The sequence below is a fragment of the Perognathus longimembris genome, chromosome 7 (assembly GCF_023159225.1).
Source record: "Perognathus longimembris pacificus isolate PPM17 chromosome 7, ASM2315922v1, whole genome shotgun sequence".
Taxonomy (NCBI): domain Eukaryota; kingdom Metazoa; phylum Chordata; class Mammalia; order Rodentia; family Heteromyidae; genus Perognathus; species Perognathus longimembris.
Genome location: NC_063167.1, coordinates 761,338 through 784,019, shown reverse-complemented (window position 1 = coordinate 784,019; position 22,682 = coordinate 761,338). Strand labels below are relative to the sequence as shown.

The window sequence follows — 22,682 nt, the reverse complement described above, 5'->3', positions numbered from 1 at the left end:
GCACGAAGACAGCAAGGGGGCAAACCTCCCGGGGGGGGGGGCGCAGGTGGGACGTGGGCTGAGAGGGGAGGACGCGGGCGGGGGGGGGTGCAGGCCTGGGGGAGGGGCGCCGCGCGCGGGGGGGACCGGGGGGACCGGCGGGCCAGGGCCCGGGCCCCGCTGGGGCGGGGTGCGGGGTGCGGGGTCCGGGTGGGCGGCGCGGGGGCGCCGGCGGGCCGTCCGGAGGGAACGTGGCCCCTCTCGCCGCCTTCCCTCCCCTCCCCGGGCCCGGCCCGCCCCGCCGCCCCGCCGCCCGCGCCCGCGCCCGGGGGTCGCGGTCCCACCTGGCCCGGCGCAGGCTCCGCGGCTTCCGGGCCGGCCTTCCGAGCGGGCCCGGGGGTGCGGAGCGCCGTCGCCCCTCCCGGCAGGCCCACCGCCCGCGGGAGCCCAGCGCGCTCCCGGGCCCGGGGTGGGGCCTCGGCGGCCTCGGGCGCGCCGGCGGGGCCGCCCCGGCCCTCACGGGCGCCGGGCCCCTCGGCCGGGGCCGCTCCGGGCCGCGACGCGCACGCACGCGCGCGCGCGGGAGGGGCGGGGCGGGGCGGCGTGCGCGCGCGCGCCCGCCCGCCGTGCGCGGTGACGCGGCGTGGGGTTTCCCGAGGCTGCGGGCAGGGGCCGCCGCGCCCATCCCGATGGCTGGAGGCGTCTGAGGGGCGGACGACGACGGCGGCGGCGGCGGCGGCGGCGGCGGGCGCGGGCGGCGAGGGCAGCGGGCCGGGACTGGAGCAGCCGCCGCGCGGACCCGACCAGCCTCGCCGGCTCTGCCCGCGGGCCGCGAGCGCGAGGACCAGGCGGCGGCGTGGGCGCGTCCGGCTCGGCGAGGGCGAGGTGAGCGCGGCCGCCCGGGCGGGCCGGGCCTTCCCGGGCGGGTCGGAGGCCCCGGGTCCGGGCCCCGCTCGGCGGCCCCGCGCCGGGCCGGTCTCCCGCCCCGGGCCGCCCGCGCGCGGCCTTCCCGCCTCCCCGCCCCCACCGCGGCCTCCGGCCCCGCCCGGGTGCGGCCTGCGGCGCTCGCGGAGCGGGTCCGAGTGCGGGCCTCGGGGCCGGGGCGGCGGCCGGGCCCGGGCGGCATCCGGGGACGGCGACCCGGGCCCCGGGCCCCCGGCCGGGCGCGCAGCTGGCGCGTCCTCCCGCGGCGGCGGGGAGGTGGGGCCGCGGGGCCGGGAGTGCGCGGCGCGGGGCGCGGGGCGCGGGGCAGGCGGGGTCCCCGCCGGGTCGCGCGCGGCGCGGGCGCGGCTCGCGAAAACAAAGGCCCCGGCCGGGCTCCCGCCCCGCGCCGCTCGGAGGCGCCTTCCTGCGGGGCGTGGGGCCGCGGGCGCCGCGGGCGGGGGCTTCCGAGCCGGACGGAGCGGCCCGCGGGAAGCCGACCCCTGGTGGGCGCCCGCCCCGCGCGGCCCTCCCGGCCGCCACGGCCCCGCGGGCGTCGCCGGCCCCGGTGCGGGAATGAATGGGCGCCGCGGCCGGCCGCCCGACAAGATGGCGATGCGCGCCTTTGTCAGCCGGGGCCGCGCCGCCCGCGGGCCGGGAGGGAAACAAAGGCCGGGGTCCGGGCGCCGCGGCCGGGGCGGGCGCCGGCCGGGCCGCCGGGGGGGGGGGGGGAGGCGCGGCGGCGGAGGCGCGGCAAAGCCCGGGGGGGGGGGGCGGCCCCGGGTCGCCTCTTCCTGGCCCTCCCCGCCGCCGTCGCCAGCTGTGGCTCGGCCTCGGCTCTGGCGGGGCACGGAAACGTTCGGCCCGAGACCGCTCCGAAGTCGCGTCGGATGTGTGCGAGCGCAGCTCGTCCTCATGGAGACTTTGTAGTCGTGGCCGACACACTTAATGGCCGAGGGAACACCACGGTGTCAGGGTTTTTATCCCCGGAAGGGAGTGAGTTGGTAGCATCGACACCTAAGGAGCGTGGTGGGTGAAATGTCGAAATCTCGGGTAGCCTTCAGGTTTTCTTTGGGGGGGGGTATATTACTAGTTCGTTGTGTTTCTCGTGTTGTTTTCTGACAGCACTAATTTCAAGGCACTGGTAGTTAAGCAGTTGCTAATGAGACTGATTATTAGTTAAGAAAATGTATAGAGTGCTGCTTAATAGAAAAAAAGAAAACATATAGATTATGCCTCATGTTTGACAAATAGATGGTAGTGTTTTCTGAAAATTTCAGTACACTCTAGAGACTGGATAACATCTTTAGAGCAAACATTGGTATTGATGAGTGTTTCTATTTCTGATTTGAAACTACTCTTTTTGGGGGGGGGAGAAGTCATTACTTAAAAAGCAAGAAATAGTCTCTTCTGGATTCTTCCGGAAGACACATGTTGCAAAAAGAAAGTGAACAGCAGTTCCTTCTTTGCTTTCTTTACACTGGGGGTATGGCCAGGGACGGAGCTTGTGCCAGCGGTGTGGAGACAAGTCTGTCAGCCTCTTGTGGCAGCCTCTGGCTTGGTTTAAAACCTAAGACAGTTAGAGCCATCCAGAAATGGAGAGATCCTGGGAGGGTTAGGGGCTAACCTCTCAGGGACTCATTAGGGGAGAGGCTGGCACGCAGTGCCCTTCTTGTGATGCAGGTGCTGCACATTTGTCTTTGGAGATGAGAGTCTGGAAAAGTCAGGTTTGTGATTGAGCTTGTACAGCGCTTCGAGCCTTTGTGCCCACGGCCCTGCTCTTCATCTACTGAGTTCTAATGTGGGGTCTGCATTTTATCTTTGCATCCTTTGTAGAGTATTTCATTTTATTTTGTTCTTTTTGCCAGTCCTGGGGCTATCCTCAGGGCCTGAGCACTATCTCTGGTTTCTTTTTGCTCAAGGCTAGCACTCTACCACTTGAGCTACAGCACCACTTCCGGCTTTTTCTGCTTATGGGGTGCGGAGGAATCAAACCCAGGGCTTCATGCATGCTAGGCGAGCACTCTACCACTAAGCCACATCCCCAGCCCCTCTAGAGTATTTTTATACAGGAAATTGGACATGCATCTTTTACACAGAATTGACCTTGTTGCATACCTAGTGATTCCTCCAGTCTTTACAACAAGTTGCATTTATATCTCAGACAAATACTGAATGCCTGACGAAAAATTCTTTTTTCTTTGATATTTTCAGTTATTTCTGATTTTGGGAGAGGGAAGATTAAAATTAATTTTCTTAGTTTCAGAATTACCAAAGTGTGGAGCTGGGAATGTGGCTTAGTGGTGGTAGAGTGCTTGCCTAGCGTGCATGAAGCCCACCCTGGGTTCAATTCCTCGGCACCACATACACGGTGTAGCCCAGGTGATAGAGCACTAGCCTGGAGCACAAAGAAGCTTTGAACACTTCTTACTAAAAAATTCTGTTATATGTTAGTTTTATTGGAGAAGTGATAGTTCTAACAATAGGTTTGAGAAAGGAATGAAAAAGGTCTTTGGGATGTCTCCTGACTTATCTATCATCAGTTGGCTTTGTAGCTAATACTTTAATGAATAACATTTAGAAGTTTAGTATTGGCATTTATTACAGTTTCTTCATTGGATTGTTTTTCTCTGCTCAAGAGATTTGGCTCATGTTAGGCTCTAAATTGGATTAAATTCTTACTGTATGTGGACTTTGGCTTTAGCATTAGTGGATTGGTAATAGATATTCTCCATTTTATTATCTGGCTTGGCCATCTGGCATGCCATGTTATTTTGAAATCTCTATTTAGCTTTTCATTAGACACGGGGCAAAAGCTTTAGACTCTTAACCCTGGCTGAATTTTTTTTTCCTTTCAGTTCCAATTATGGGGTTTGAACTCCCTTAGGGCTTGGGTGCTGCCCCTGAGTTTTTATACCCAAGGCTTATACTCTATCACTTTCCGTTTTCTGGTGGTTAATTGGAGATAAGACTCTCACAGACTTTCTGCCCAGGCTGGCTTTGAACTGCAGTCCTCAAATCTCAGCTTCCTTACTAGCTAGGAATTACAGGTGTGAGCTGCGGGGGGGCGGGGGGGAGGAGAGAGGGGGGGACAGGTCTTCTATTTTATCTTTTTTTTTTTTTTTTTGCCAGTTCTGGGGCTTGAACTCAGGGCCTGGGCACTGTCCCTGAGCCTCTGTGCTCAAGACTAGCACTCTACCACTGAGCCACAGCATCATTTCTGGCCTTTTCTGTTTTTGTGGTTTGGAGGAATGGAACCCAGGGCTTCATGTATGCATGGCAAGCACTCTACCACTAACCTACTTTCCCAGCTCTGGTTGGTGAAATTTTGAAGTAGAAGTTTGATTAAATGTTTTGAGTTTAGCCGGGTTGTTAAGTTCTTATCTCTAGTTAACCAACAAAAAGCCACGTGTGCGAATGGGGCTCAAAGGAGTAGAGCACTAGCCTTGAGCACAAAAGTTCAAGGACATGGTCCATGCTCTGAGTTCAAGCCTCTGGACTGTACTGTGTGGAGTGTGTGTGAGTATACATACATACATACATACATACATACATACACACACTAATGCAAAGCACAGTGCTGTAGCTCACACCTATAGTCCTAGGTACTCAGGAAGCTGAGATCCGAGGATTTCCATTCAAAGCCAGTCCTGGCAGGAAAGTCTGTCAAACTCATATTTCCAATTAACTACCCCAAAAATCTGGAAAGGGAGCTATGATCAAGCTAAGGAATGGGGGCCCAGGCCCTGAGTTCAAGCCCCAGGACTGTCACAGAAGAGAGAAAGAGGGAGAGAGAGAAATACAATGTCACTTTATTGTGAAAAAGAAATGGGGACTGTGTGTTTTTAGGCTGAGTTTTGTTACACAATTCTTGTTTCAGAAATAGAGACAAGCTATAGACATGGGAGTTGGCTGGGGGGAGGGCACTGCCACATGTGTAAAAGTGCTACCATTAGGAGACACAGTGAACAGAAGCTTTCTAGTAGTTTACAGTTGCTTTACAATTTCTTTTCTTATTTAATAGAAAGTATTTCCTGGTTTGCTTCATAAATTAGTATTCTGAGACAGCCATTTTTTAATCTTTTTTTGTTTATTAATTGAACACAAATTTTTTTACAAGGTGTTGTGCAAAAAGGGTACAGTTACATAGTAGGGCAGTGTGTGCATTTCTTGTGATATCTTTTTTTTTTTTTTTTTGGCCAGTCCTGGGCCTTGGACTCAGGGCCTGAGCACTGTCCCAGGCTTCATTTTGCTCAAGGCTAGCACTCTGCCCCTTGAGCCACAGCGCCACTTCTGGCCGTTTTCTGTATATGTGGTGCTGGGGAATCGAACCCAGGGCCTCATGTATACGAGGCCCAGCCCTCTTGTGATATCTTATGTCCTGTTTTTCTATCCCTTCTCTAGGTCAGGTAGACATATATACAATATACAATGTATCAAGAACATATACAGTATTCACAGACTTGGTCTCTACTGTCTCTCCGTCTCCCTTTGTTAACAGTCATATATCAGGGAGATCATGCCCCTTTGTTTTCTGTGTTCTAGGCTTGTCTCGCTCAACATTATTTGTTCGAGTTCTGACCATTTCCCTGCGAATAACAATATTTCACCATTCCTAATCGCTATGTAGTATTCCATTGTGTATAAGTACCATATTTTTTAGATCCATTCGTCTGTGGAGGGGCATCTGGGTTGTTACCATATTTTGGCTATTGTGAATTGTGCCGCGATAAACATGGAAGTACAAATGTCTTTTTGATATCTTGGGTTTTGCTGTTTAGGATAGATGCCTAGGAGTGGTATGGCTGGGTCATAGGGTAGGTCTATATTGAGCTTTTTGAGAAACCTCCATACTGTTCTCCAAAGTGGTTGTACTAATTTGCACTCCCACCAACAATGGAGAAGGGTTCCTCTTTCCCCGCACCCCCTCCAGCATTTGTTGTTTCCTGAGTTCAGAGTATAGGCCATTCTAACTGGGGTGAGGTGGTATCTCAGGGTTGTTTTTATATGCATTTCCTCATGTGTTTCTTTGCCATTTTTATATCTTCTCTTGTGAAGTCTCTCTTTAGCTCTTTTGCCCATTTCCTAATTGGTTTATTGGGCTTGGAGGGGCTTAGTTTTTTGAGTTCTCTGTAGATGACAGATATCAGGCCTTTGTCTGTTGCTGTGCTGGTAAATATCTTTTCCCATATCGTTGGCTGTCTTTCTATTTTGGTGGCTATGTCCTTAGCTGTGCAGAAACTTTTTAATTTGTAGTAGTCCCATTTGTCGAGTCTTTCCCCTATTTGCCCCTGGGACTCTATTCAGGAAGTTCCTTCCTGTGCCTATAAGTTCTAGCATCTTTCCTACTCTGTCCTTCAGTAGTTTCAAGGATTCAGGTGAGACAGCCATTTTTAAAGTTTACTGATTTTAAAAGACCATGATTACCTAGGGCAATTCTTACCTGTTCAGTTGAATCCATTTTGTTGTTGTTAAAAGCTTATTATGGGTTAATAATCAGTTGCTTCAAGCTGAACAGTGTTTTGTTAAGGGGGAGACAGCATATATTAATTCCTTAGCCATAATTATTGTAGAAACACTGTTTTGAGGAACACACAGTTGGTTACATACAGTTCTTTATGTCTTCACGAGTTCTTAACTGTGTTTTCTAACTCTGTCCTGTGATGATAAAAAATGCATTCCCTTATGGAGGATTAAAGAGTTGCTAACCATTTCTCTGAGTGTTGTAGTTGATAAAGTTCAAAAAATTTCTTGACACCTGATAATTGATGGCTATTAAAAAAAGCAGTAATAGGGGCTGGGGATATGGCCTAGTGGCAAGAGTGCCTGCCTCGGATACACGAGGCCCTAGGTTCGATTCCCCAGCACCACATATACAGAAAACGGCCAGAAGGGGCACTGTGGCTCAAGTGGCAGAGTGCTAGCCTTGAGCGGGAAGAAGCCAGGGACAGTGCTCAGGCCCTGAGTCCAAGGCCCAGGACTGGCCAAAAAAAAAAACAAAAAAAACAAAAAAAGCAGTAATAGGTTTCAAAATTTTGTTTTAGGAATTTGGAAGTAATTTCTAAGTTAAGTTCTAGGGAGGGAGAGAAATTCACTGGTTTTCCAAAAGAATTGGCACTGAGTTAGAGCCCACCTCTATCACTTATGTCAAAACTTCAGGGTCTTTCATACCTTAACAGCTAGCAAACCCCTTTCTTCTCCCCCTCCCCTCCCCTCCCCTCCCCTCCCCTCCCCTCCCCTCCTCTCCTCCCCTCCTTTCCATTTTTGTGTTTGTCCTGGGGCTTGAACTCAAGGCCTGTGGGACGGTCCTTGAGCTTGTTTTTTTCCCCCAAGGCTAGTGCTCTACCACTTTGTCCGTAGCTCCACTTGTGGCTTTTGGATGGTTAATTGGAGAAAAGAGTTGCAAGGACTTTTTCCCCTGGGCCATATTCTATCCCTGGATCTCAACCTCCTTGGTACAGTTACTGGTGTGAGCCACTGGCTCTGGGCTTATTTTCTTTTTCTTTTAGGAACCCTGTCTTAGTTGGATCAGATAATTTGAACCTAAACCTCATTTTTGAAAACTGACCACTTTGTTTTGTTTTTTTCTTTGTACTGGGATTTGAGCACTGGGCCTTGTGCTTGCTAGGTTGGCACTCTAACCACTTGAGCCATACCCCAGCCATGTTTTTTGCTGGCTATTTTGGAGGTGGAATCTAGGGAACTTTTCTTCTCAGGCTGGCCTTGAAAATTGATTCTTCTGATCTCAGCCTCCTGTGTGGCTAGGAATATTGTGAGCCACTGGTCCCCCTGTTTGTTTGTTTGTTTACCAGTCTTGGGGCCTGAACTCCTGGGCTTGGGCACCATCTTTGAGCCCTTTTTGCTCAAGGCTAGCAGTCTTACCATTTTGAGCAACAGCGCCACTTCCTGTTTTCCGGTGTTTAATTGGAGGAAAGGATCCCTTGCACCTTCCTTCTTGCCCCACTGGCTTCAAACCATGATTCTCAGACCTCAGCTTCTTGAGTAGTTAGGATTACAGGCATGAGTTACTGGTGCCAGTCTTGTGTTGTTTTTTTTTTTTAATAGGTGTTTACTCAGCTTTTTTTTCTAGATGCTAAAGGTAAAGGTTGTAAGCATGGTAAGGCATAGGAAATTTTGGGGTTTATGGTTTAATAATGGGCAACCCCCGACAAGCAAGAACAATAGAAAGCAATGGTTCTCAAACATACCTAATCTGCTCTAGAATTTGATGATGACTTCTTTGAGAATTTTAAGACAAGTGGGGGCAGAGGGGAAGAGAATGGTGTGTTTTCAGCTGTTCTCAATCACTTGCCTTGTCTCTAGCACCCAGAATAGTATCTGGCAAATACTAGGCACACCGCGATTATTTATGCGGTGAACATGGATGAACATGGCTCATCCAGGGCAGAAATTCTCTAGGGAGAAGTAGATGCCAGCAGATTAGATGAAGCTTGGTGAAAAATATGAACTTTGATCTGTAGGCCCTTGATGGATTTTTAAGATCCTTATTTGTTAATTTGATAGAGACCGTCACTTCTACTTTGGGCTGGTGCATGCTCAGGGGAAAAAGAGTAGGTTTTCGGCTGGTAAGGAAAGGAAGGGATTAGGAGGAGAGAGGGTCTGGAAGGCTTAAAGTCTAGGTTACTATCCTGGGGACCTGGAGGGCAGATAGTGTAGTTGGCTTGAGCGTGGTGGGATGTAGCTAAATAACTATAACCTCTTTGCTTCAAGAGTTCATAAGCACTTCTTGGATTTCCTCTTCCCTGGAAGACTCTTCCCTGGGATACATTTGCATAATTTACTTCCTCCATTCAGCCTGTTTTTTTTTTGTTGTTTTTTTTTGCCAGTCCTGGGCCTTGGACTCAGGGCCTGAGCACTGTCTCTGGCTTCTTTTTGCTCAAGGCTAGCACTCTGCCACTTGAGACACAGCGCCTCTTCTGGCCTTTTCTGTTTATGTGGTGCTGAGGAATCGAACCCAGGGCTTCAGGTATCTGAGGTGAGCATTCTTGCCCCTAAGCCATATTCCCAGCCCCCAGTTGAGCCTTTTGTTTGTAAGGACATGGGTCTTCTCATTACTCTCTATCATTTTAACTCTGTCTGATGTTGACCTTTCTGATAGTTCCAAGCCTGTGGGGAAAGGCACCGGAGTTCCCTTGCTGTATCACTAGCCCCTAAAAGCAAAATGTGTTTGAGAGCAACACAGAGAAATGCAACAAAAGATGATCAGTGGGGGGATGGGAGGGAGATAAAGAGAAAGCAGGCCAGTGGAACTAGTGGGAGGGTCCGGGGAGGCTGGAGAAGATTAAATATTGTTGAAGTAGACTATTACCAACTATGGAAATGGAACAAGGGCCCTGTTACTTAGAGGGCAGGGTAGAGGGGGGTTAGAAAACAGTATTAACAAGTGTGGAGATGTGACAGAGCATCTCCCCTATAGATAGTTGTTGAGTCAGTGACTTCTGTGGGAAGAGATCTGGAAGGGGGAGGTCTTTGGGAGCCAGCAGCATTCAGAGTCCTGAGAGCAGCAGTTTCTCAGAGCAGAGTCCTGGGACTCCTGGTGGTTCTTGAAATCCTTTCATGGGTCCATTAAGTCAGGATTGTTTGTAATTATTATGTTATTTTGGCTTTTGACTCTGTTGACAATGGTGTGTAAAACTACTACCTCATACAGATCAAAACTGTGGTACCAAACTAGTGGTTATGACATTGTTACACCATTTGCAGTATTCTTTGCTACCTTGAATGAGTAGTTTTAAAACCCAGTTAATCTAACACAATTGAATGAAGCAACAAAAATTGATTTTGTTATCATTTAGCGCTTCCACCTCTTTACTATTCTGTGACAGGATGGAAATAGGCGTAAAACATGCTGGCAGACAATTGTGTGGTTGAGTTAAAGAACAGTAGCTATTTAGATGTGTAGATACTGGCAGATATTTTCTCAAAAATGAACAAATTGAACCAGATACTTAAAACTGACAGTATTGTTGCCAATAATAAAATAGAGCATTCAAACAAAAGGTAAAATTTCTGAAAACTTGATTATATACCATGAGGTGGACAGCATCCTATAATTTGAAGACTTGAACAAGGCTTGAACTCAGAGCCTGGGCTCTGTCCCTGAGTTTCTTTTGCTCAAGGCTAGTACTCTTCCACTGCTCCTTTTCTGGCTTTTTTGGTATTTTAGTGTAGATAAGAGTCTCATAGGGGCTGGGAATATGGCCTAGTGGTGAAGTGCTTGCCTCATTTAAAAAAAAAAAAAAGAATCTCATAGACTTTTTTAGATCTCAGCCTCCTGATAGCAAGGATTACAGGTGTGAGCAAGGGTGCCAGGTTGTTGTTTTTATTTTTATTTTTTTTAGGATGTAGAAGATGGTACCCCAGGCCTAATGTATGCTAGACAAGTACTCCACCACTGAGTTACAGTCCAGGCCCAGAGTTCAAGCCCCAAGACTGACAAAAAAGGGCTAGATTCATGGCTCAGCAGAAGAGTGTGCATACCTAGCCAGTGTAAAGTCCTGAATTCAAACCTCAGTACTCCCAAATGTATAGTCTCATGCTTAGTAGACCTTAGAATGAAAACCTCCAGAGACCCTTGATTGTGTCTTTTTTTTTTTTGCCAGTCCTGGGCCTTGGACTCAGGGCCTGAGCACTGTCCCTGGCTTCTTCCCGCTCAAGGCTAGCACTCTGCCACTTGAGCCACAGCGCCGCTTCTGGCCGTTTTCTGTATATGTGGTGCTGGGGAATCGAACCTAGGGCCTCGTGTATCCGAGGCAGGCACTCTTGCCACTAGGCTATATCCCCAGCCCCCTTGATTGTGTCTTACTCTTCAGCTCGCCTCCTTTCCTAAGATGCTTCCCCAAATCCTAACAAACTTACACATTGGGTGACTGAAGTCAGCTCCAGAAGGGTCTACCGCAGAGCTACACCCTCTACTCTCTTCCTTACCTCTTTCTTTTTTTTTTTTTAAATTCTAGTGGCTACCAGTTATCCTTCTTAATGGCCCATAGCTATATCACTCCAGTTTTCTGCATGTCTTGCCATGGCCTGTCTCTTCTCTCCTCGGGACACTAGTCATTGGGTAGAGGTTCACCCTAATTCAGGGTGACACATTTTAGCTTAACTAATCATATCTGCAGTGACTCCTCCCCAAATAAGGTTAGGTCTCAGTTCCAGTTGGTCTTCAGTTTTTTTGGGAGCAATACTGTTTTAACTTGCTCTAATTACCTAGTGCCTAATCTTTCATCTACATCTCTTTGGGTTCTGAACTATTTCCTCTCTGTGTGTATATGTACACACACACACGCACACACAGATTGAGTCCTGAGGCTTGAACTCAGGGCCTGGGCACTGTCTCTGAGCTTGAACTCTACTGCTTCAGCCACAGCGCTACTTCCGGCTTTTTGTGTTTATGTGATACTGAGGAGTGGAACCCAGGGCTTCATGCATGGTAGGCAGCATTCTACCACTGTTTTCTGGGTGTTTTTTTTTTGCCAGTCCTGGGGCTTGAACTCAAGGTCTGAGCACTGTCCCTGGCTTTTTGCTCAAGGCTAGCACTACCTCTGGAGCCACAGCACCACTTCCGGCCTTTTCTGTTTATGTGGTACTGAGGAATCCAACCCAGGGCTTCATGCATGATAGGTAAGCTCTCTAAGCCACATTCCCAGTCCCGCATTCTACCACGAAGCCACATTCCTAGCCCATTTGCTTTGTTTTTAACCTTCACTTCAAGGCAGAGCTTGTAAGTAGAAGTCTCAGTTGCAGGTTGAAGAAATTGAGGAAAAGACTTAATAGAAAAGATAAATGTCATACAGGGATTCTGGGTATTTTACAGAACCAGAGTTCCAGAAAAGATTGGGTTTTTCAGATAAGCATGCAATCAGTGGAAAGAAAAACCATACAGGGGTCACTGTCCATTGTTTTGCTTTTCTTCTTGTCTGTGAGCAAGTTGTATGCCAGGTAAGAAGCTCCTAGAAATGGCTGGGATGTGTTTGTTTGTTTGTTTGTTTATTTATTTATTTATTTTTGGCCAGTCCTGGGGCTTGGACTCAGGGCCTGAGCACTGTCCCTGGCTTCTTTTTGCTCAAGGCTAGTACTCTGCCTCTTGAGCTACAGCGCCACTTCTGGCCATTTTCTGTATATGTGGTGCTGGGGAATCGAACCCAGGGCCTCATGTATATGAGGCAGGCACTCTTGCCACTAGGCCATATCCCCAGCCCCTTGTTTATTTTTTTAATTCATTTTTATTTTCATTTTTTGTTTGGGGCCTTGAACTCAGGGCCTGGGTACTGTCCCTGACCTTCTTTGTGCTCAAGGCTAGCACTCTACCACTTTGAGTCACAAAGCCACTTCTAGGTTTTTGGTGTAGTAAATTGGAGATGAGAGCCTCACAGGGACTTTTCTGCTTGGGCTGGTTTCAAACTGCAGTCCTTAGATCTCAGCTTCCTGAATAGCCAGGATTACAGGTGTGAGCCACAGGTCACAGGTGCCTGACGTGTGTGTGTGTGTGTGTGTGTGTGTGTGTGTGTGTGTGTGTGTGTTGCTAGTCCTGGGGCTGGAACTCAGGGCCTGGGCACTGTTCCTGAGAGCCTCTTTGTGCTCAAGACTAGCACGCTACCACTTGAGCCACAACTCTACTTGTGGCTTTTGGTAGTTAGTTGTAGGTAAGAGTCTCATGGACCTCCTTGTCTGGGCTGGCAATGAGCCTGGATCTTGAGATCTCAACATCCTGAGTAGTGAGGATTACAGGGAAGAGCCACCACCAGTGCTGAGCTGTGGGCTCTGTTCTTGAACCTGACTGACAGCATTCCTGAAGAGTGCCCTGTGTGTGTGTCACATGCAGTCCTAGGAGTTAGGGTTTTCTGGGAAATGCCTCAGACAAATAGGCAGTGTCAGGCTGAGGAACAGAGGCTTGTGGGAGGAACAGTTAGGACTTGAACTTAAAGGAGTTTTTTGAGGACAGATAGGGTTATTGCAGAAGCTTTTGCTTCCGCATTACAAGGAAAGAGAAGCATGTTTTCAGGAAACTGAAGTTGGTGATCAGGGAAAATCATGTGTTTAACCATGATGGGGAAGGCATTCAGGAGGTACCTTTTGCATCAATAAGTGACTCACATGCTCTCACTATAGATCTAACACTCTTCTTTCTTAAGTATGGAAAATGAACAACATGTTTAAAATTTGACATTTTAGCTGGTTAGCACATACCTGTAGTCTCAGCTGCTCAGGAGGCTGAAACAGAAGGATCTTTTGAGTGATCCCCCCAGGAATTTCAAGACCAACTTGGACAGCTAAATAAACAAATATTAAAGAAGAGAAGTAGTTGTATATATTTTAGAATATTTTCTTTAATTATAAAGGATCTGCTCTCTCTTTTAAAATAAAATTATTTGTGTTTTTGTTTTTGGTGGTCATGGAGCTTGAGTGCTCAGGACCTGAACACTTGACTGAGGACTCTGAGCTTTTTGCTTAAGTCTGTCACTCTACCACTTGAGCTACAGTTCCACTTCTGGCATTTTGGTGGTTAATTGGGAGATGGGGGTTTCACAGACTTTCAGGTCCAGGCTGACTTAAAACTACCATCTTCACATCTCAGCCTCCTGAGTAGATAGGATTACAGGCATGAGCCACTGGCACCTGGCTCTATTTTAAAGTTTCCAAAGTAGTATATAGTATATTAATTAAAATCTAATAGAGAAATCTGGGATGTAGAGAGAAAATTATGTATATATGTATGTATGTGTGTATGTATGCATATATGTATGTCGGTTGCAGGGCTTGAACTCAGTTCTGGGCATTGCCCCTGAGCTTTTGTGCTGAAGACTAGCACTCTCCCACTTGAGGCACAGCATCATTTCTGGCCTTTTCTGTTGATGTGGTACTGAGGAATGGAACCCAGGGCTCCATGCATGCTAGGAAAGTACTCTACCACTACACTACATTCCCAGCCCCTAGCTCTTTGCTTTTAATTTCTGTATTTTATATCTTGTCTAATAAAGTTTTTGTTAGTAACAGTGACATAGTGTTCTGTGGTCATAATGTGGCTATGGAGCACTTGAAATATGGCTGTTATAACTGAGAAAGTAGCTTGTAATCCTAGCTACTCAAGGTTGAGATCTGAGGATCACAGTTTAAAGCCAGCTTGGGCAAGAAAGTCCATGAGACTTTTAATTTCCAATTAAAGCTCCCAATGCCAGAGGGGGTCTGTGGCTCAGGTGGCAGTGCTCAGGCCCTGAGTCCAAGCCCCAGGCAAAAAAAAAAAAGAAAAAAAGTGAAGTATTAAAGTTACTTAAAAAAACTTGGATTTGGCTAGTTTTAATAGATCCCCATCTACTGTGTGTGGTCTTTGGGTTTGGTGTTTGCCAGAAGTCGGCTGTAGAGGTACCTTGTATTCCTAGTGTGTTCTGTTTCTTTGGTAGGAGCAGAGAATTTCCTTGTTTGTAATTTTCCCAGGGAAAAGTCGAGGTTATCACCAGTGTCATTGTACTTTCTTTTGGGGGTCAGTGACCTAGATTAGACGTTGAGGAGGAGCACAGAAAGTGCCTCCAAAGCCACAGGATCCTTTTCTTTGCCAAATCCCTTAAAGGTGGGTATGCATTTTGCCCTCATGCTTCAGCTCTGCTTATTGCAAAGATGGGGCTCGGCAATTTAGGATTATCCGGCCCAGGCTTTCAGCAGTTGGTTGAGACCTGAGCCCTGCAGTCTCCAAAAATAATTTATCAAGGTTATATCAGTAATACTATGTTATAATTATATTAACTGATACTGTATCAGTTACCTGTTGCTGCATCACAAACTGCTCTCAAAGCGGAGTGAATGAAACAGTAATTATTTGTCTATTTGTCCAGTCTCTACATTGTCAGTGTGGGGAGGGCTCTGCTAGGAATGCCTATCTCTGGCGAAACCAAGTGTTTACAGTCTTGGGGGGGATAGTGGGGTGATAGGAGCTGCTGTTGTTGCTGCTGCTTCTTTTGGAGCTTGAATTCAGCATGCCTTGTACTCTCGTTTAGCTTTTTCTGCTCAAAGCTGGCACTCTACCACTTGAGCCATTATTCCAGTCTGTGTGTGTGTGTGTGTGTGTGTGTGTGTGCCCGCGTGCGTGCACCAGTACTGTGCCTTGAACTCAGGGTCTGAGTATGGGCATGTTCCTCAGTTTTTTTCTCCTCCTTCCTATTTCCTCCCTCCTCCCCCCCCACCTTGAACTTTTATGCTCAAGGCTAGTGCTCTGCCACTTGATCTACATGCTCCACTTCTGGCTCTTTGTTGGTTAATCGTAGATAAGAGTTTCATGGACTTCACTGCCTGGGCTGGCTTTGAACTTTATTCCTCCTCAGATCTCAGCCTCCTGAGTAGGTAGGATTAGAGGCATGAACCACCAGTGCCTGGCCCCCCCCCCCCCCCGCTCCCCCCCCCCCCCCCCCGCTCCGGGCCTGGGCATTATCCTTGAGCTTTTTTCACTCGAGGTTTAGCACTCTACCACTTTGAGCCATAGGGGCACTTACCAGTTTCCTGGAGGTTAATTGGAGGTGAGAGTCTCTCTCTTGGCTGGCTTTAAACCGTGATCCTCAGATCTTGGCCTCCTGAGTAGCTAGGATTACAGGTGTGAGCCTACAGAACACCATTTGGTCTTCTGTTTTATCTAGGGTAGTCTGAAACCCCTGGAATCCTGCCTCAGCTTGCTAAGTGGTAGGACCACAGGTCTCCATTTGTTGGTAAGAGGTTGGTGATATTTTGAAGTAGAAATTCAGTTAATCGGGGCTGGGGATGTAGCCTAGTGGCAAGAATGCCTGCCTCGGATACACGAGGCCCTAGGTTCGATTCCCCAGCACCACATATACAGAAAACGGCCAGAAGCGGCGCTGTGGCTCAAGTGGCAGAGTGCTAGCCTTGAGCTGGAAGAAGCCAGGGACAGTGCTCAGGCCCTGAGTCCAAGGCCCAGGACTGGCCAAAAAAAAAAAAAAAAAAAAAAAAGAAATTCAGTTAAATGTTCGAGTTAAGCCAGGTTGAGTTAAGCTCTTATCTCCCACCAAAAAGCTAAGTGCAGATGGGGCTTATTCTTTTTAACTCTCATAAGATTAACATTTTGAGCAGGCGCTGGTGGCTCACACCTGTAATTATAGCTACCCAGGAGGCAGAGATCATGGTTTAAAGCCATCCTCGGCAAGAAAGTCTCTGATACTTTTACCTCCAATTAGTCCCCAGAAAACCAGAAGTGGTTCTGTGGCTCAAAGTAATAGAGTGCTAGCCTTGAGCTAAGAAACTCACAGGTAGTGTCCAGGCCCTAAATTCAAGCCCCATGATGGGAGGGGCGGGGGAGATGAACATTTTGAATTAGTATAACTTTTTGTTTTGTATCTGGGAGATAGATAAAAGCAACTCTTCAGTAGGCAGCAATACCTTGCAATTCATCAACTCTTATGCATAATAGTATGTAGGAAGTGTTTGTTAAACTTGGAATATTGGCTTTTGGGTGTGGCTCAAGTGGGAGAACACTAGTCTAGCAGTACAAGGTCCCAAGTTCTATCTCAAGTACTGCAAATTACATAAATAAACAAATCAGTATTAGTTTTGGGAAGAAGTAAAGTGAGATTAAGAAAGCTGGATTTGGGGCTGGGAATGTGGCTTAGTGATAGAGTGCTTGCCTAGCACGGCATGAATTCCTGGGTTCCTCAGCACCACATAAACAGACAAAGCCAGAAGTTATGATAGAGTGCTCAGGCCCTGAGTTCAAGCCCCAGGACTGGGGGGAAAAAAGCTGGATTTGATTGGTGAAGAAGGTTCTTTTTTTTCCCTTCTTTTTCTTTTGCTAGTCCTTCCTTTTGCTATCCTGGAACTTTTTACTTGGGCTACGACTCTGCTTCTGGCTTTTTTGAGGCTTAATTGGAGATTGAGTCTTATGGACTTCACTGCCCAAACTGGCTTTGAACCACAAGTCTCAGATCTCAGCTTTCTAAGTAGCTAGGGTTACAGGTATGAGCTAAGCCAGCCCTGTTAAGGAAGGAGGTATTTATTTGTTTTTATTCTTGGTTTTGGGGATTAGCCTGAGGGTCTTCTGAATGCTAGGGAAGCACTATCACTGGGCTACCTCCCTAAAGCTACTTTCTAAGAGGGAGGGATTAGTTGTTAAAAAGAAATACTGTTTTCTGAATGTAAAGGAGTAAAGCAAAATCACAAACACATTAATGTAGTTATTCTTTGGCAAACTGAATATAAGTAGGTCTGACGTTTTGTACATAACGACTTTCCTGTGAATGACAGTTTGAGGTTAATTGGGTCATTGGGAGAAAAGGCAGAAAGGAGGAACCTACAACACGATGAATAACTGATTAGACAAGTGGATTCTCTTCCTAGCTGCTGTTTGTGTGACGGGCTGCTAGGAATCACTAGAGGAGAACGCAGTGGCAGTGTGATGAGCTCCAGCAGGTCTTGCACCTGAGCTGCTGCACCGCCGGTTCCTGTCACCCCAGGGTCTGAGGGACGTACCTGTAATTAAGCTCTTTGGTCTGAAATAAACTTTGTCACATTATAGTAAAATTCTAGTTTGGGATGTGTTATGGAAACAGATATTTTAGGTCTTGAATGGCTAGGTGAAATGTACAACAATGAACTGGCCAGCCTCAGGTGTTCTGAGTATGCTCTGACGTGTAGCTTATTCTTTATAATAAAAACTATTTTTAGGGGCTGGGAATATGGCCTAGTGGTAGAGTGCTTGCCTCATATACATGAAGCCCTGGGTTCGATTCCTCAGTACCACTTATATAGAAAAAGCCAGAAGTGGCGCTGTAGCTCAAAGTGGTAGAGTGCTAGCCTTGAACAAAAAAAGAAGCCAGGGACAGTGCTCAGGCCCTGAGTTCAAGCTCCAGAACTGGCAAAAAAACAAAAACTGATTTTAGGGCTGGGAATATGGCCGAGTGGCAAGAGTGCTTGCCTTGTATACATGAAGCCCTGGGTTCGATTCCCCAGCACCACATATATAGAAAACGACCAGAAGTGGCGCTGTGGCTCAAGTGGCAGAGTGCTAGCCTTGAGCAAAAAAGCCAGGGACAGTGCTCAGGCCCTGAGTCCAAGCTCCAGGCCTGGCAAAACAACAACAATAAAAAAGCCACACACACACACACCTAATTTTAGAAGCCACTGAAGGCACTGGTGGCTCAGGCCTGTAATCCTAGCAACTCTCAGGAGGCTGTGATCTGAGGATCAAGGTTCAAAGGCAACCTGGGCAGCAAACTCCATGAGAGTCTTTTATCTCCAATTAACCATTGGAAAACTGAAAGTGGAGCTGTGGTTCAAAGTGATAGAGCCACTAGCCTTGAGCAGAAAAGCTGAGGATCAGCACCTAACCCCTGAGTTTAAGCCCCACAACTGACAAAAACAAAAATCAAAACTAATTTTAGGACTCATTCTTTTTTTTTTTTTGGTCGGTCATGAGGCTTGAACTCTGGGCCTGGGTGCTGTCCCTGAGCTCTTCAGCTCAAGGGTATAGTGCTCTACCACTTGAGCCACAGTTCCACTTCTGGTTTTCTGGTGGCTAATTGGAGATAAAAGAGTCTCATGGCCTCTCCTGCCCAGGCTGGCTTTTTTTTTTTTCTTTTTCTTTTCTTTTTTTTTTTTTTGGCCGGTCCTGGGCCTTAGACTCAGGGCCTGAGCACTGTCCCTGGCTTCTTTTTGCTCAAGGCTAGCACTCTGCCACTTGAGCCACAGCGCCACTTCTGGCCATTTTCTGTATATGTGGTGCTGGGGAATTGAACCCAGGGCCTCATGTATACGAGGCAAGCTCTCTTGCCACTAGGCCATATCCCCAGCCCCCCAGGCTGGCTTTGAACCTTGGTCCTCAGATCTCAGTCTCCTGAGTAGCTAGGATTACAGGTGTGAGCCACCAGCGCCCAGCTCAGGAATATAATTAATTCTTAAGGAAATATACCAGTGCAATTTCTCCCTCCATGCTAGTTAGGCCTATAGCCTTTTTGCTTTTCCCTTAACCCTACCAGAGATTGAACCATGGCTTAGAGCTTGAACTGCTTTACCAACTGAGTTTTGCACCCTGAGTTTTGTAGTCCCTAGCACCCCCCCCCCCTTTTTTTTTTGAGAGGTCATGCTACCATTTTCTTTCTGAAAACAGCCAGGATCTTCCTGCCTCTCTCCTGAATAGCTGGATTACAGGGGAGTGCCACTATCAGCTAGCTTTACTGGGGCTTGAATTTAGGGCCTCATGTCTTGCCTAGCCTTTTTGCTTCTGGCTGACATTCTGCCACTTGAGCCCTGTGCTTTTACTTTCAGCTTTTTGCTGATTAACTAGAGATAAGAGTCTGGATTTGCCTGCCCTGGCTGGCACCAAATTATAACCCTCATATATCAGCTGAGGAGCCAGGATTTTAGGTGTGAACCACTGGCATCTGCCTCACTTGGCTTTCTTGTTCATGGCTGGCATTCCGCCATTTGAACTATGATTCCAGTTTGACAGTTTGCTGGTTAATTGGAGGTGGAATCCAAACTTTTCTGTCTGGGTTGGCTTTGAACAGTCACTCAGATCTCAGCCTCCTGAGTGCCGTGATTGAAGGTGTAAGCCACTGGTACCCACCTGCTTTTCTCTCTCTCTCTGTGTCTCTCTTGTCTCTGTCTTTGTGGTATGTATGTGTGTTGTGTGCATGTGCATTCATGCACACGCGTGTGCCAGTCCTGGGGCTGGGCCTTGAACTCAGCCCGGGTGCTGTGAGCTTTTTTGCCCAAGGCTAGCAGTCTACCATTTGAGCCACAACTCCAGTTCTGTAAACATTAGTTAGTTGGAGATCTTACATGGACTTTCTGCCCCATGAGCTTTGAAGAAATAAATCTTTTAGTCCCAAGAAAAATGAAGGCTCTGTTATCCAATATTTCTTTTAAAAGTCCTATAGGAGCTGGATGCCAGTGGCCCACACCTGTCTTCAGTGCTGATAGGGTCTGCCACACCAGGCTGCCTTTGGTTCTGCCCTGTATCTCCTAGCTTTTCCAGCCCTTCCTTTTCCACTCCTAGGCCTCAAGGCTAGATTTAAAATCCTGCTTTCACTTGGAAGTGCCTTTCAACAAGCAGGTGTCAGGCTCTGCAAGATTGTGTTGAATGTGTAGTATATTACCGTTTATGTACCACACCTAACACAGAGGAGAAGAGAAGCCGGGCCTTTCTGATGGAGTTGGAGATGATTGCATGTTGGTTTAGGTGAGCTCCCTTCTCCTCTCCCCTCTCCTGTGTTATCCCCTAGTGTACCCTTTTTTTCCTTCCTTTTGTGTGGTATGTTCTCTCTTTTTTTTTTTTTCCTACCTCACCCATATTCAGCCCTGTTGGCTGTTATGTAAGGCCCACATTGGAATCAACACAAAGATCCCCAAATTTATAGCACCCTAGATGTCTCAGAATACTCCCCATGCTCTTTGGCCAGCTGTCATGAGGCCAAACTACTATTGACTAAGGAACTCATTTGAAAAATAAGTTGTAGGAAACTTCCTTATTTTTTGTTAGTTGTGGGACTTGAACTCAGGGCCTGGGTGCTGTACTTGATCTTTCTCCATCAAACACTCTACCACTCGATCTAGCACCCAGCCTTTTTTTTTATTGTTAATGGCTGTAGTTATTAACTAATGGACCATAAAACTTCAGAATTGGTTTTTTTTTTTTTTTTTTTTGGCCAGTCCTGGGCCTTGGACTCAGGGCCTGAGCACTGTCCCTGGCTTCTTCCCGCTCAAGGCTAGCACTCCACCACCTGAGCCACAGCGCTGCTTCTGGCTGTTTTCTGTATATGTGGTGCTGGGGAATCGAACCTAGGGCCTCGTGTATCCGAGGCAGGCACTCTTGCCACTAGGCTATATCCCCAGCCCAAAACTTCAGAATTGGATTGGACTCCACCTGACTTTCTTCCTTACTCCTATTGATATTCAAGCAATGATTGCTTTTTTTAAATCAAAGCATGTAAGTCTCCAGGAAGGTGTAGTGCCACCTGCTGTTGGGGCTGTGAACCTTCTCCAGCTAGCTGCTACCATGGGCGCTGCCCATGGTACGCGCCGTCCCCCCCCTCCCCCATCTTGGAGTTTGAATGCTGGGCCTGGGTGCTGTCTCTGAGCTTTTTTTTTTTTTTTGGCCAGTCCTGGGCCTTGGACTCAGGGCCCGAGCACTGTCCCTGGCTTCTTCCCGCTCAAGGCTAGCACTCTGCCACTTGAGCCACAGCGCCGCTTCTGGCCGTTTTCTGTATATGTGGTGCTGGGGAATCGAACCTAGGGCCTCGTGTATCCGAGGCAGGCACTCTTGCCACTAGGCTATATCCCAGCCCCCTGTCTCTGAGCTTTTGTGCTCAACACTAGTGTTTTTGGTGGTTAACTGGACATAAGAGTCTTAAGGACTTTCCTGCCCTGTTGGGTTAAAACTGAGATCTTCAGATCTCAGCCTCTTGAGTACCTATGGTTACCAAGTGTGTCCAGTAGGAACATCTTAATTTACTCGGTCTGCTGACATTGCTGTAGCCTGGTGTTGATGTGTTTCTGTGAATCGAACACTGGAAGTACCTGGCTGAGGGTGAAAAGCATCTGCTGTCCTGTCACCAGAGGAAGAAGAGGGAAAGTTTAGAAAGATCATGAATGATTATATAAAGAAGCCTCGCCAGCATCGTACTTCTTTGGAGAGAGCAAAATTTATCTTGTAGGGGCTGGGAATATGGCCTAGTGGCAAGAGCACTTGCCTCTTATACATGAAGCCCTCGGTTCGATTCCCCAGCACCACATATACAGAAAATGGCCAGAAGTGGCGTTGTGGCTCAAGTGGTAGAGTGCTAGCCTTGAGCAAAAAGAAGCCAGTGACAGTGCCCAGGCCCTGAGTCCAAGGCCCAGGACTGGCAAAAAAAAAAAAAATTATCTTGTAAGAAGGAAACAATTAAAAGATACCAGCCAAGCTGGGCACCAGTGGCTCACGCCTGTAATCCTAGCTAATTAGGAGGCTGAGATCTGAGGATCATGGTTCCAAGCCAAATGGCAGAAAAATCAGTGACTTTTAGCTCCAATAAACCACTCAAAATTGGAAGTGGTACTGTGGCTCAAACTGGTAGAGCACTAGCTTTGAGCTGAAGAGCTCAGGGACAGTGCCCAGGCACAGAGTTCAAGCCCCACAACTGACACCCCACCCCACCCCCCCAAAATAGCCAGCCTGTAGCTTTTCTTGAGAGGTTAAGTGAAATCATTGTCTAAGTACCAAGAGACTACCTTCACTGGATGCCCCTAATTCTCCTTTTGTTTTTGTTATTGTGCCGGTACTGGGGCATGATCCTAGGGCCTAGGTATTGCCCTTTAGCTTTTATTTATTTATTTTTGCCAGTCCTAGGGCTTGAATTCAAGCTCTGAGCACTGTCCCTGCGCTTCTTTTGCTCAAGGCCAGCATTGTACCGCTGAGTCACAGTGCCATGGCTGTTTCTGTGGATGTGGTGCTGAGGAATCGAACCCAGGGCCTCATGTATACTAGGCAAGCACTCTACCACAAAGCCACATTCCCAGTCCGCTCCTTAGGTTTTTTTGCTCAAAGCTAGCACTCTACTTGAGCCACCGCCCCACTTCCAGGCTTTCTGGTGGTTACTTAGAGATAATAGCTTCACAGGTGTTGCTTCCTGAGCTGGCTTCAAGCCATGAGCCTCAGATCTCAGCCTCCAAAGTAGGCAGGATTACAGACGTGTGAGCTACCAGTGCTGAGCCTCTCCTTTTTTTGAGATGGGGTCTTGTGTAGTTGAGGCTGGCTTTAAGTTCGTAACCCTCCTGCCTCTGCTTCCTGAGTA

The 22,682-nt window shown here is 48.1% G+C and overlaps 1 protein-coding gene across 4 annotated transcripts in view; it reads left to right on the top strand.

The window, feature by feature from the left end:
* The first annotated feature begins 650 nt into the window (after window positions 1-650).
* Window positions 651-22,682, top strand: part of Gnb1 (G protein subunit beta 1) — a 78,126-nt gene continuing 56,094 nt past the window's right edge. For 3 of the 4 annotated variants that reach the window (XM_048350086.1, XM_048350088.1, XM_048350087.1), the window contains exon 1: window positions 651-864. The gene's annotated coding sequence lies outside the window, so the exon portion shown is untranslated. The remainder of the gene's footprint in view (window positions 865-22,682) is intronic. The other variant, XM_048350085.1, reaches the window with a different exon arrangement.